Here is a 14,181-nt window from a genome sequence, read left to right on the forward strand (position 1 = left end):
GTATTCCACTTTATTTGTGGGATGCCCTTTGTGGAGTTTCACCCTAAATTACCTAATTAATTTTAATGTATTAATTTTAATGTGGAGATCCACCCTCAATTACTTAGCTGATTTTAATGTATTAATTTTAATGTGGAGATTCATCCTAATTGCCTAATTGATTGTAAAATACGGCCTTTAAATATGTGATTTTGGACCTCTCTTTGCTGCCCTATGGTATTACGGTATAACGGTCGTGTCCCGCGAATGTGGGGATACACTTAGCAAAGACCCTTCGGTTAAATCATCATAAAATAAATCATGGTCCCTCGGATGTTGCCTTCGAAAATACGATTTTGTCCCTCGATGACCCTTCGGTGTAGCCTACGGTTAAATGATGATCGTCCCTTTGAATGCTAAGGTATCCTTACAACTGTTGCCTTCAATGACCTATCGATGACCCTACAATGACCCTTTTACATCCAAAGGATAAAACTACTTACTTCTCAATAGTAAGGACAGTTTTACCCTCATAAGGATAGGAAATGCCCATAACGACCTTAGGAAGGTATAACTCTCAATTACTGGATCATAACCTAAAACATTTTCCACCCCTCACACTTTGCAAGTCCTAGAAAATCACCACTTGGTATACATTCATACTAGAATCATTACCAAGTTATATTTTTCTAAACTGTTTTTCAAAATCAAACGAGATAAATACTTTGTATACATTCATACGAGAATCATTACAAAGTTAAACTCTCTTTTCGAAACATTTTTAAACAATTCACCAACACTTTTCAGACAAAAATATAAGTGATCCAGCAATTAAGAGCCCATGGATAACCATGGATACAAAGGGTGCTAATACCTTCCCTTTGTATAATGTACCTCCCGAACCCAAAATCTATTGAGGTCTTTCCTGTTCTTTTCCATCTTTCCTTATTGGATAAAAGAAAAGTCGGTGGCTACTCTTGCTATCCGCGACATTGCGATAAAAAGCAAAATACCCCAAGTCAGTTCACCGTATGACAAGTGGTTTTTGGCAATACGTTCAGGGATGACCCAGTGTCCACCAGCACATTGGACATGGCGTCGTCTTTGTAGTTCATGGAGATGTGTAATGCCAAGTTATGGTCTCTTCCCTCCTCAGGGAGATCAGAGTCACAGAAACTCAAATTGTTACAAGCAGTGATGTTTACAACAATACTATCGAACTGTTCTATTGTGACATCATGATCTACATATGCCACAGCCAAAACCTTTTGCAGCGCCTCTCTATATGGTTTCGAATTCAACAGCAAAGATAGTACTGATATTTTGGATGGCGTTTGTAGAAGCTGGTCTACAACATTGTAATCACTTTTCTTGATGAGCCTTAGCATCTCATCACAGTCTTCTTTCACATTGCCACTAGGGCCAACAGAAGTAGGAGTTTTTAGTACAGAGGAGGGTTTAACAGCAAGTGCCAGATTCGGAGAATTCACCGCATTCCCAATCGGGCGTTCAACAAAATCAGTACTAGCTTGAGGTTTAGGAGGTGCGGAAAACACACGACCGCTGCGGGTCAAACCACTTACATCCGCAATATTCACAACAGAGGAGGATGGCAAAGTCACCTCTTTCCCATCTTCTACAGCAACAGCGTTGTAACGAAAGGGAATTTCTTTTTCAGATGAGTATGGCACAGGACCGGCAGGCTTAATGATCAGAGCAGGGGAAGCCTTCTGCTTGCTACCATCATATTTAATGATAACAGGTTCGGGCATCCGGAACACCGGGGAAATTACGTTGACCTCTGGCTCATCTTCGTCAACATTCCTATTCTGAAGAATTTCAATAACTCCCTCATCCAGCATCTCCTGAAGATCCTTGCGCACCTGGCGACAACCCAATCGGTTAACAGGGCATATTCGGCATCTATCATGATCGTGCTCATAATGACTGTACTCGCATAGCAAACGATGCATCTCAACTAAGGATTGTCGAATATGGCTAACATATTTGACCTTGTATTTTCCAGGGCAGCCCTGGACCATGTTAACAGATTTCCCATGCTCGGGCAATAGGTTCTTCTTCACGTTAGGACCTACGTCCTCGAAACATAGAATGCCACACCTCACAAGGTCTTGAACCTTGGTCTTCAAAGGGTAACAATTCTCCATGTCGTGGCCGGGAGCACCAGAATGGTAGACACAGTGTAATTCAGGCTTATACCACCACTCGAGGTTAGCAGGTATAGCTGGTGGGTCTCGCGGAGTAATCAACTTCCTCTCTATCAAAGAGGGATATAACTCCGCATACGTCATCGGAATAGGATCAAAAGTGATCTTCTTCCTCTCGTAACTCGTGCTGGTTTGATTACTGTTTCGAGGCTGGTAGGCCTGCTGTTGCGGGCGGTGCTGTTGTTGCTGATATTGCTGAGGTGGTTGCTGATAGTTGTTATACTGCTGGTACTGTTGATTATCTCTGAGAACAGGTGCTATATGAGCCACCTGGTGCTGGTTACCGGCGGGACGCAGGGTCTTCCTCCTCACAGAGGGTCTTCTAGATTTTACATGGGAGGCCATAACATGTGCCTCTCCATCTTTCTTCTTTGCAAACGCCCCATAGCGCTTGGCAGAAGAGCCTTCTTCCCTGGTTAGACGTGATTCTCTAACCCCCTCTTCTAAACGCATCCCCATATTCACCATCTCGGTGAAGTCAGAAGGAGCGCTAGCAATCATCCACTCATAATATAATGAACTCAAGGTCTTCAGAAAGATCTTGGTCATTTCCTTTTCTTCTAGCGGAGGCACGATCTGTGCTGCCACCTCTCGCCACCTCTGGGCGTATTCTTTAAATGTTTCTTTATCCTTTTGGGACATGGCCCTTAGCTGATCCCTATCGGGAGCCATATCCACATTATACTTGTATTGCTTGACAAAAGCCTCGCCAAGGTCGTTGAAGGAACGGATGTTTGCACTGTCTAAACCCATGTACCAAAGTAGAGCAGCACCGGACAGACTATCATGAAAGTAGTGGATGAGTAACTGATCATTGTCAGTCTGAGTTGACATCTTCCTGGCATACATGACCAGGTGGCTGAGAGGACAAGTGTTTCCTTTGTATTTTTCAAAGTCAGGGACCTTGAATTTCACCGGGATCTTCACATTGGGAACCAAGCACGGATCGGCAGCAGTCTTGCCAAAAAGATCCTTTCCTCTAAGAGTCTTCAATTCCTTGCGAAGCTCAAGAAATTGATCGTTCATGGCGTCCATCTTCTCATAGACATCTGGGCCCTCAAACGGCTCAGAATGATAGATGGTGTCGTCTACTCTAGGCATAGTATGCACGACAGGAGGCATCCCCCACGGGAATCCGGCTGGCATGGATGTCGGAACAAAATGTGCACTGGCTGCAGGCACAGTTGAAGAGACAATCTCAGAAGTGACTATCCTTTGGGGAGGAGTTGAAGGCGTGGGAGAAGACTGGCTCTGGGCATCCAGGAATGATTTCATCAAAGCGCTTAATCTAGCCACTTCCTCCTTGAGTTCACGGTTCTCTTGTTCTAGTTGATCCATTAGTCTTGAAGTGTTGGCTCTAGTGTAGTACCGGTGAGTCAGCTTGTCTTCAAAATAAATGAAGAACACAGAATTAGACCACAAGACAAGAAGTCGGGAACAAAACCTGCTTATGCACATGATGCATGCAATGCTCGTGCATATGATTTGTTTTTATTTCAAAGGAACTCTAGGGTTTTATTTGCAAATTTTGGAAATATTAACTATTTATCACATATGGAAATATCTCATTAAATAATATTAGGGAAAAGAAGTACATCGTTTGTCAATCATATACAAGAGACAAGGAAAATAATCATCCTATGGATCCCTAGAAGCAATCATCTAAAGCTCGGGACACAGGAAGATAGGATGCGCGAAGTCTCTTCACCTCCCTCTCGTAGGCTGCCTCCATATCTGTCTTCTCTTTGGCAAGTCGATCATACTTCCTCTTCCAAAACCTGGAAGACTGAGGAAGTAGAGAAGTCCATGCATCGTCAGGGTCATCAATTACTTGATGCTCGAGGAACTCAATCAAAGCGTCCTTCTCCTTAATCTGCTGAAGCAACTCTTCCCTTTCACGGATCCAGGCACGTGATAGGTCTTCGTCTCTCAACTCCTCTACTCCTTGGTTAGGGAGGGTTGAAGGCCCAGCCATAACCAAAGGCGTAGGTCTCGGATACTCGTAAGGCATGAGATACTCAGACGCTCTCTTCCTAACCCAAGTAGTATAAGGCTCCATGGCAACACAATTCTTAGGACCCAACTCCTTCCTTCCTTTCCTATGAATCTTGCGCCAAGCGCGGACCATCCTAGCTTTCAAGCCTTGGGGATCTTTACCCTCCTGAAAGAACACGCCCTCTAACAAAATCTTATTGGGTTTATCCTTCAGGTGGAACCCAAGCTGACGACGTGCCAAAACAGGGTTGTAGTTAATCCCATCACATGTACCGAGAAGAGGCACATTGGAGAATTCACCACAAGAGTCAATAATCTGCACACCATTATACACACGGTTATACCAAGAGATATCATCATTAGTGAGAGACATGAGTCTCGTGGACCACCGTAGACATCCCTTGTTCTCCTTGAAAGCGACCGTCTGAGGTAAGTGAGAAATAAACCACTTATACAATAGAGGCAAACAACACACAATGGCGCCACCCCCCTTTGCATTCCTCATATGCAAAGAGAAATAGGCATCACCCAACAGAGTCGGAACGGGATTAAGAGTAGAAAAGATCCTAATAGCGTTCACATCCACAAACTTATCGATGTTGGGGAACAATACCAATCCATAGCTGAGAAGTACAAATATGGCTTCAAAAGCATCCTCACTCATGGCCTTCCCATAAACAGTAGCTTGAGCAATGAGGAACTCGGAAGGGAGACCTTGAATTCCACCTTTGGTAGTCATATGAGCACCAACCAAGGATTCATCTATGTGCAACATGTCAGATATCTCTTGAGAAGTAGGAACACTCTCCAAGCCACTGAGCGGCAACTGATCCAGGATAGGTATACCCACAAGATAGGCATACTCCTCAAGGGTAGGCAAAAGCTGAAAGTCTGGAAACGTGAAGCAACGGTACAAGGGATCATAAAACTGCACCAATACACTCATCAGTCCTTCATCCACCTGAGCAGTCAGAAGAGGAAGAAGCTTCCCAAAACGAGCTTTGAAACCCAAGGGATCTAGTACATAGGATGTCAGATTCCTTAACTCTTTCAAATCTGGTTGTCTGAAGTTGTACTTCTTCGTATTCCTTCTTTGTCTTTCCATGTCTGCAATTTTGCAAATAAACCCCTTTGAGTTCCTTGAAAATTTTCTTTATTATTGATGATATGGATGCAAATGGATGCATGAATGCAACAATCACACTCAAGGATCAAGCAAAGCACACCAAACAAAGGTCATGGGGTGGATCATATTATCCTTAATATCAATCATCCATTTTGGTGGATTATGGTTTACACCTTATCAACACCCAAGTTCCATTGATATTAAGGATACATGAAAGTATCAACCATGAATCAAGGGTTTGTTGCAAGTCACGAGCATGGAGTTTAGGTTAAGAACCACCCAAAGGGAATGCACTAGGGTTTAAACCTGCCAAACATGTTCTACAAGAGGTTCCCATAGTCATCATCCCATCTTTCAGATATTATCGGAGAAACGACTACTCGTATTCCAAAAATATTCTCAAGAGAGACTCTTATGAGTGTAGTATCGCGTAACAATAAATCTTACACTTGAACGACTTTCACACTACATCCTAAGAATAGGCCAAGATGGGCTTGGTAAACTAAAGTCCTTGGCTTCTAAGGTCTATATTGGAAAGAGTAATGTCTAACCACAACTTACTTGTGTGACATTATTGATCCCAACATGACCTCCACCAAGTGAATGGACTTGCAAGTTAACTTGCTAAGGAATAACTCCACACAAGTCAACAAGACTACGCCATTCTCCTATCCTAAGTGCACTCGAGTCCGAGTATATAACTCATCTCATAAAGATCACCACGCATACAAGGAATTAATATCAAGCAAATCAATCATTACATACAATACAGTAATCCCAAATTGCACAAAAATATGTCACAAAACAATATAATACAACAAGCATAAAAAGTTGGAAAAACCCACTAGGAAAATAGGTTCCCCAGCAGAGTCGCCACTTTTCTGTAGCGGGGTATTCGTTACCATTAGAGATATTGGCTAAATCCAAGGTAAATCATACAAGTCGAGTCGCCACCGCACTTCTATTTATCCAAAGGAATGGTTAGAAAGCGAACAAAAACCTAATAGTTTTAACAAAAACTAGTAAAAGAAACAGAGATCTGGGTAAGGGGGTTGGTTATGCAATGGGAAGGTGTTAGGCACCCAAAACATCCTAGGTACTCCTAGGGAGCCCTTTTCACACTTGTTGTAAAGGTTATTGTTTTTTGTGAAAATTTGTTTTGTGCAAACATGATTGAAGAGATGGGAGGAGAATATACAAGTTTATTTACATTTTGTGTTTGGATGGATAAACCCATTGCCTACGTACCATCTTATAAAAAGATTAGGATCAAAACCTCGTAGTTCGGGGTAAAAATCTCAAAAGAAGTTGGTGAATTGATTGGTCCAAAAGCCTTAAGGTCTTTTGTTATCAAAGGGAGAAAACTCAACCAAACCACAAATCCACCATGTGAGGATAGCTTCAACATGCTAGTGAGGGGTTAACCCTATAATAAGCATGGAAGACTCATTGTCCATCACTAAGGATATGGGTGAGTATTACATCTACCACAAGGATAACTCAAACCTAATAGCCAAAGATTATGAAAAATTTGATTAAGAAGTGATCATTGGAACCACAAAGAAACATTTGAATGAGTTATATTTACCAATTAGAAGTATATACAAAAGTGGTCAAGGTTGACTTAAAGATTCAATTCAAAATAAGTGTTATGAAAAGAAAGTTTGAAAATCAAAAGCATAAGGCTTAGGTTTCTAATGTTTGAAAACAATAGTTAAATGTTTGCACAAAAAGGGTTTTGGCTTGGGTTAGAGTGGAGAGATGAAGAAGAAGGGCTAAGTCCTAAGGAAAACAAAAAGATGAGGGATAAAGAATTAACCACACAAGGAGTTCCTCTCTTGAAATCATATTGATGATCCAAGTAGCTCCCATCCTTTGGAATAAACAAGCACAAAGTATAAGCAATCACACAAGTCTCATAAGAGATCCTCAATGTATCTTGTATCTTCCACTTGGATGAACATGGCAATGGTCCTCCAACTAAGCTCAAATGGAAACTCCTAGCACAAAATCACACACATCAAAAGTTCCATGGGGTAAAACAAGAATGGACAAGAGAGTTTAGAGATTTGGTACTTCTAACCCATCTTCATCATTAAAGTCCATTTATTCCAACTTTGCATAAGGGAGGTCCTAGAATCTAAGTCCAATTCTCCATTTCTTTGCATAGGGAAAGTCCTAGAAACTAAGTCCATTTCTTTGCATTTGGTCCACAACAATCAAAACAACAAAACACAAGCACAATAATATATACACATTTATGTGCTCAAGTGAGCAAAAGGCAAATGGCATTAACATAAACATGTGCTCAAGTGAGCAAAGAGAAAATCAAATGGATAATATGTGCAAGAATAATAAATTGCATAAAGTAAATGTTAATTGTTAATAGTTAGTGTTAGTAGTTAGTATGCCATAAGGCAAATTTAGCGCTATGTTAAGCAATCGTAATTGGACTTATGTAGAAGTCATAACTATCTGAGGCCGGTCAATAATAATGTAGGCAACAAACAGAAGTTAGGAGTCTTGATTAGTGAACCAAGTCCCAAAAACTTGCCATGCCAAAAAGAAGAAGAGAAATGATCTTGTATTGGTTTAAGCCTTTTGCATGATTTAAAAGACAACTTATCCTTAATGCAAAGCCATTCACTTGATCAATTGATCAAGATGAATTAGATTTGAATCAAGGAAGGTTAAATCCATCTAATCAATGCTAACTTATCAACCTTCAACTCATTGATCAAAAAGAGAAAAGAAGAAGAAGAAGAGGGAGATGAATAATGGAGAATGGAAATGGAAAAATTAAAGTGCATTAGATGAAACCTCGTGTACCAATCTTCATATGTTGACCAATAACATTGAAAGTCAAGGTCAAACAATCAAAAACAGAAGTGAGATGAAGATTGGAAGTCAAGAAGAGAATAAAATATTTTTGGCATTTTTTAATATTAAAAATAAACTTTAATTAAAATATTAAAGAAGGGTCAAACTTCAAAATCACTTCAAATCAACCTTGAAACGTCCAAGTCATTTATCCTAAGTTCAACAAGGTCAAACAAAGTTTGACAAAAAATTTCAGCATTTTTATAAGTCAGAAGCTATTTTTAATCAATTAAAAATGAATAAAAATAACCTAATTGAACTAAAATCTCAAATAAATCTCAAATAAATTCAAAAATTGATGAGAATATTTTTCGTAGATCCATCATCATTCGAATAGGTTAGGAAAATATTTTTGTACTTTTTGAATATCAAAAACTATTTAAAATGAATTAAAAATAACCAGAAAAGAGAAAATTCACAAAAAATATCAAATGACAAACTAAAAATTATTAAAAATCAGAAATAGAAACTAGAATTTATTTGGGAAACAATGCAATTGGTCCCATATTTTTTGGATTAAAAATGAAAGAGATATGATTTTTTGAAATAAAAGGAAATTAAGAAAATAAAAATGCAAAAAAGCGTGGACCGTCTGATCTAAGCTCATTAATTGAGTTGGCAAATCATGAGGCCAAGAAGCGCGCGCCTATGGTGATCCACGGTCAATGCACGCGTATGGGAAAGAATTAAAAGTCATATCAATGAATGATCCTGATTGAATCTGGAAAATTGATCAAACGGTCCAGATTTAAACTGGACATGATGAAGCCACCGGAGCCACCGTCTTCTCCGGTGAGCTTCCAGATTCCGGCCAAAATGCAGAACTTCAAAACTTAACCAAATCAAACGATCTATACATCAATAGAAAGCTGGGATGATGTACATCATCCTTATACCATCCTTTTTCATTCTAGATCTCTAGGATTTGAGAAATCAGAAGTTGAAAAATCTAGTGTTCATCATGAACTCGATGAGTTGCAAAAATTAAAAGCATGAAGATGATGCCTCTATTGAGAGGACTTCAGCCAACACAAAATCACAGCCAATAGGTCAATGGATTAAGAGAATCGAAGAAAATACCAGTTGGAGTTCAAGTTTGAGTTCTGGTGATTTGAGCTTGAAACCTTGATTGCTTTATAAAAACAGAAGTTCAATGAGATGTGTGGTGAAGGTCTAGAAGCACTAGATCTATGAATACAGCCAGATGAAGTTGAATTCGAGATCTGAATTTTTTTGAATAAAATGCAATTGCTTCTTTGGTGATGGTTAGGGAAATATTTCAGCACCGTTTCAGGTTGAAATTAGGGTGTGAAATGGAGGGAATGAAGTCTCTAGTTATAGAGAAAGTGGCAAGGGAAGTGTGGAAGAATCTGTGTGCATGGCATGTGAAGCTTCATTGCATGGGCTTGCATGACCATGCACAAGGCCCAAAAACAATGCAAAATGAACTCTGAGCAATAACCAAAGGGAATTGGACGTGTAACTTGCAAGGCAAATGCTCATGTAGCAAGATTTCAAGTGAATTCTCCAATTGTACCTAATCAATCATCTCTTCGAAAGTACCATTTAGAAAATCCAAGCATAGGCATATGGGTAATGGTTGGAAAGGTCTTTGTATGAGGAACAAATGTTATGTTGGACAAAAACTCATTTGGAGTGTGGAAATTTATGAATTTTGAGTTTAAAGTGTGATGTGCAAAACATGTCAAGGCAAGGTTTCTAAATTTGGCCAACTTTCAAGCCCTTCTGTTTTGATGATGCAAGCTTCCAATGGAAAAACCTCAAACATCAAAGTTGTCTATCTTTTCAAGACACTCAAAATGGACTTAAATGTTTCATCATTTGGATTTTTGATGAAGAAGGTATGGGCACTTGAAGTTGGACTTTTTTGACTTTTAATGCCTTTGACCCAAAAGGACCTATAATGTCTTGCATTATCACATGTATTTAGTTTGAAATTTTGAAATTTTGTTCAACATAACATTTGAAGTAGACATCTTAAGCTTTCCAATGCATTTGATCCCACCTCAAAATCATAAACAATGAATGAGTTATGTCCTTGGGAAGTTGACCCAAAATTAGGGTTTCAATCAAAATGACCTATAATGTATTGGGATGGCAGATGGTTTTCCATGCTTCAAATCAAAATTTGATGAACATGAAAGTTGTTCATATTGTCCTTAAGAACATTTTTTCTTTTGGAACCATCTCCATTTGACCAACACATAGAAAGTTAAGTCTCAGTGTATTTCAAAATAGTTAGATGATTTGACTGATCAACTTTTCAAGTCCACAACTCATACCTTGATGAATTGATGATTGAGGATATTCAAATAAGTTCAAATATGAATGAAATGAAGAATTAAATAACTTCCCTTGATTGTATTTGACCATGGGCTGAGGTTGCTTCAAGAGCAAGGCATTATGGATGATCTGATGAACTAGGGTTTCCTTGGGGAACAAACCTCAAACCCTTTGACTTGCTTTGATCAAAATTATGAATTGAGATGCTAAGGAGGCATATTTGATGGATGAGAGATTTGGGAAACATTACCATGCTTGCTATCATCTTCTCTTGGTCATATCTCTGCACAAAGGATCTCCTTGAAGCTCTTGACCTTGTGATTGCTCAAGTTACAAACAAAAGATTTTAGTGACATATTTTTGTGCTTTTAGTTAGTAAACAAAATAAGAAAAGCAATGATATACAATTCAAGCATTCTTGGTGTCGCATTACGCGAAAAACCGGCGGGAAAAAGAAACAGAGCCGCCACCGTGCGTTATTTATCCCAAAGGAGGGAAAGGAAACGCTCGAAGTAAACCTGGAAAGGAATGGTCTCACGACCAGAGATCGATAGGTACGGGAGTCGGTTATGCGAAGGGAAGGTATTATCACCCCTACGCATCCATCGTACTCGATGGGATCCACGCTCAAAAAGAATAGAAGAAAGGTTGCTAAAGAAACTGCTCAAAACTGCACAAAACACTGGAAGGAAAAACAGATGAAAGACGGAAGAAGAGGACTCGGCAGGATGTTGCATCCTGGGCCTACGTAGTTTGTCGGGGAAACGGGAAACGTGCTCGCTAGGATGTCGCATCCTATGCATACATATCTTCTCTAACTAGAGTAAGAATCAGAGCACTCGTAGCTCGGCTAACGCACGCCAAACAAAATGCTAAACAGAGACGCTGAGACGTCAAAGCAAACATACAACTGGAAATGGAATGCTAATCGCTGGGCTTACATCCAACTCCAGACAAAACAAACAAACAAGGAAACCGAGTGCCAATCACAGGACTTACATCAGACTCTGAACCAACAAACACACACAGGAAACCGACTGCCAATCGCTGGACTTATGTCAGACTCCAAACAAACAAACACGCACAGGAAACCGACTGCCAATCGTTGGACTTACATCAGACTCCACAAAAGAAACAGGCGAATTGGAAACCGAATGCCAATCGCTGGACTTACATCGGACTCCAAGCACACACAAGAGGAGGGTCTCGATTGCAACTAGGGCAAGAGAAAAGGGAGGTCTCAATCGCAACGAGGGCGAGAGAAAAGAATTAGAGGTTAGTCGTTAGTCAAACTCGACAAGACATCGCATCTCGTGCCTACGTATCTCATCTGAACATGAGAATCAGAGTTGCCGTAGTTCGGCTAAACTATTCCTGTTTGTTTTGTATTTTTAGGTGAACGACGTCACTACGCAATCTACCGGATGCTCGACCTTTGGAGACTTACTCACCTGTAGAAGAAGGAGTTAACGTGTCCTTAATGGGAGATAATGTTTGTTTGTGTTTTAGGAAAGCTCATGCAAGAAAGGAAGTCCTAGACGAAGGAACCGTGCTACCTTAATTGACATGCAAACGAGAGACTATGCGAAGTCTAGCAATCCTATGGGGATACAATCACACCATACACAAACATATAACATAAAGTAAACACACCAACAAGGGGCTCAAACATCAAGGGTAAGGCTTTAGTCAAGGGGTCATATCAACCTCGACAAACAAGTCGGGCTTTAGTCAAGGGGTCATGTCAACCTCGACAAACAAGCCACTGTAGGGTATGAAGGGCTCTTAACCACTGACATTGACCGTCAGGGTGAGCAGATGAAAGGTAATGAGGATTGGTCCTCATAGCTCTTATCCCTAGCCTGGGAGAGCTTCAAACAATGAAGATGTGGGAGTCCAGAATGGGGAACTCTACTCCACATGACTGACTCTATGTACAAGGATCTTGGGTGTTTATTCAAAATGCATCAGCACGTAGTGCGAGCAAGATGAAAGACTCAACTGAATAGCAGGGGATGGATTGCACATCCCTTCTATCTTCCCATTGCCTCTTCACTTAGGAGGACTTGAAGTACAAGGCACAAAATTAAACAACCACAAACATTGCCTCTTAAGGAGGCCTTCAGACAGGTGTCTGCCAAAAGAACATGACAGGTCTTCCAGACTACATGGAGTTAGAGGTCATTACCTAAGTGGTATGCCAACCACAAGCAAAGCAAAGTTCAAGTAATGAACTTAAGCAACTAATGTACCTGTGTAAACAACCAAACAATCAGTATAGTACTCAGACAAACAGTCAACAGATAAACAATAGTGATTTCCAATATACACAACAAACAAGTCATAAGAGCACTCATTCAAATGAATCCACCACCAAAAGACCTACAACACAATCAAATGTTAGCAAGCAAAGCTAACATCAAAGCTCAAGTGATGAGGCAACATCAACCATGGAGATTGGATGCTTGATCCTGAAATACACAGCTCAAATGTGAGTTCAAACCCCTAGGGCAAAGCCTAGGGTCAAAGGTGGAGTAAAAAGTCAAAACAGAAGCTAATACTCAACATAAAGCTCATTTAAACAAGCAAGAATATGTCCTAAAAAGGACCAAGTCAAAAGCATCAATCAAAGTCATCTCATGAGCAAGCTATGGCAAAGGCAATTTCAAAGCACTCAATTGATCATCAAGAATGAAAATTCCATATTAAAACAGAAATGACTCGAACAATTCTGGAAATTTTTATGAGCATACAACATGTCCAATACAATCATCATGCCAAAAATTATAAACAGATAAGCTCAATTGATAAGGAAATGAAAATGAATAAGATCAACAGCAAATTGTGTGACACACATTATCACACCATATTAGCACATGCATAAAACAGCAATGAAAAATTATAAAAATGCACAACCAAGCCTCAAATATCAAGCAACATGTTGGGAATCAGCACACAAAATTTCATGGCAATTGGATAATTATTGAGCATTTCACATTAGTTTGAATGAGGCATGGTCCAAATGTACACATGTTCAATCAATTCAACACAATTTAATTTCCACAAATGAAAAAACCCTAAAATCAACACCATAAAATTCTAGACATTCTCATGAATAAGTAGAAAAAAGTTGGGAATTAATTGGATCATCAAGCTATTTTTTATGATTTTTTGAATATCATGGAAAAAATGAAATAAACATTGAAACATCATGAAAAGGCTAATTGAAATATGAAATTGGAACAATGCGCTCAATCAGGTTCGAACAGAGGCCTTGATGCTCCCAGGCGCGCCACATGAAACGACGTCGTTTTAGACAATAGTAATTAAAATGAAAAAAAAGGATGAAATGCGCAGGACTGGGATCGAACACGTGAACCGAATGTTACTAGCGTCCAAACAGTAGTTCTCAAGGTCTGAACCAGAGCTAGGGTTAATTATTCCTGCACGGCGGTCCTGCGGTGGAAACCACCGTCTTCTTCATGAAGACGGTGGATGAATAGTAACTTCATGCAACTTTTTTTCCAGATTTCGCTCATGAGTGCATCATTTGAAAGCTTACAACATGAGGAATTCAAATCTATCATTATTTCATCCTAACTACTCGTGAATCATGCAAATCGATGAAAAGAAAATTTCACATCCAAACTTTAAACTCATATATCTCCA

This window comes from Lathyrus oleraceus, chromosome 5 (genome assembly GCF_024323335.1).
Source record: "Lathyrus oleraceus cultivar Zhongwan6 chromosome 5, CAAS_Psat_ZW6_1.0, whole genome shotgun sequence".
Classification (NCBI taxonomy): domain Eukaryota; kingdom Viridiplantae; phylum Streptophyta; class Magnoliopsida; order Fabales; family Fabaceae; genus Lathyrus; species Lathyrus oleraceus.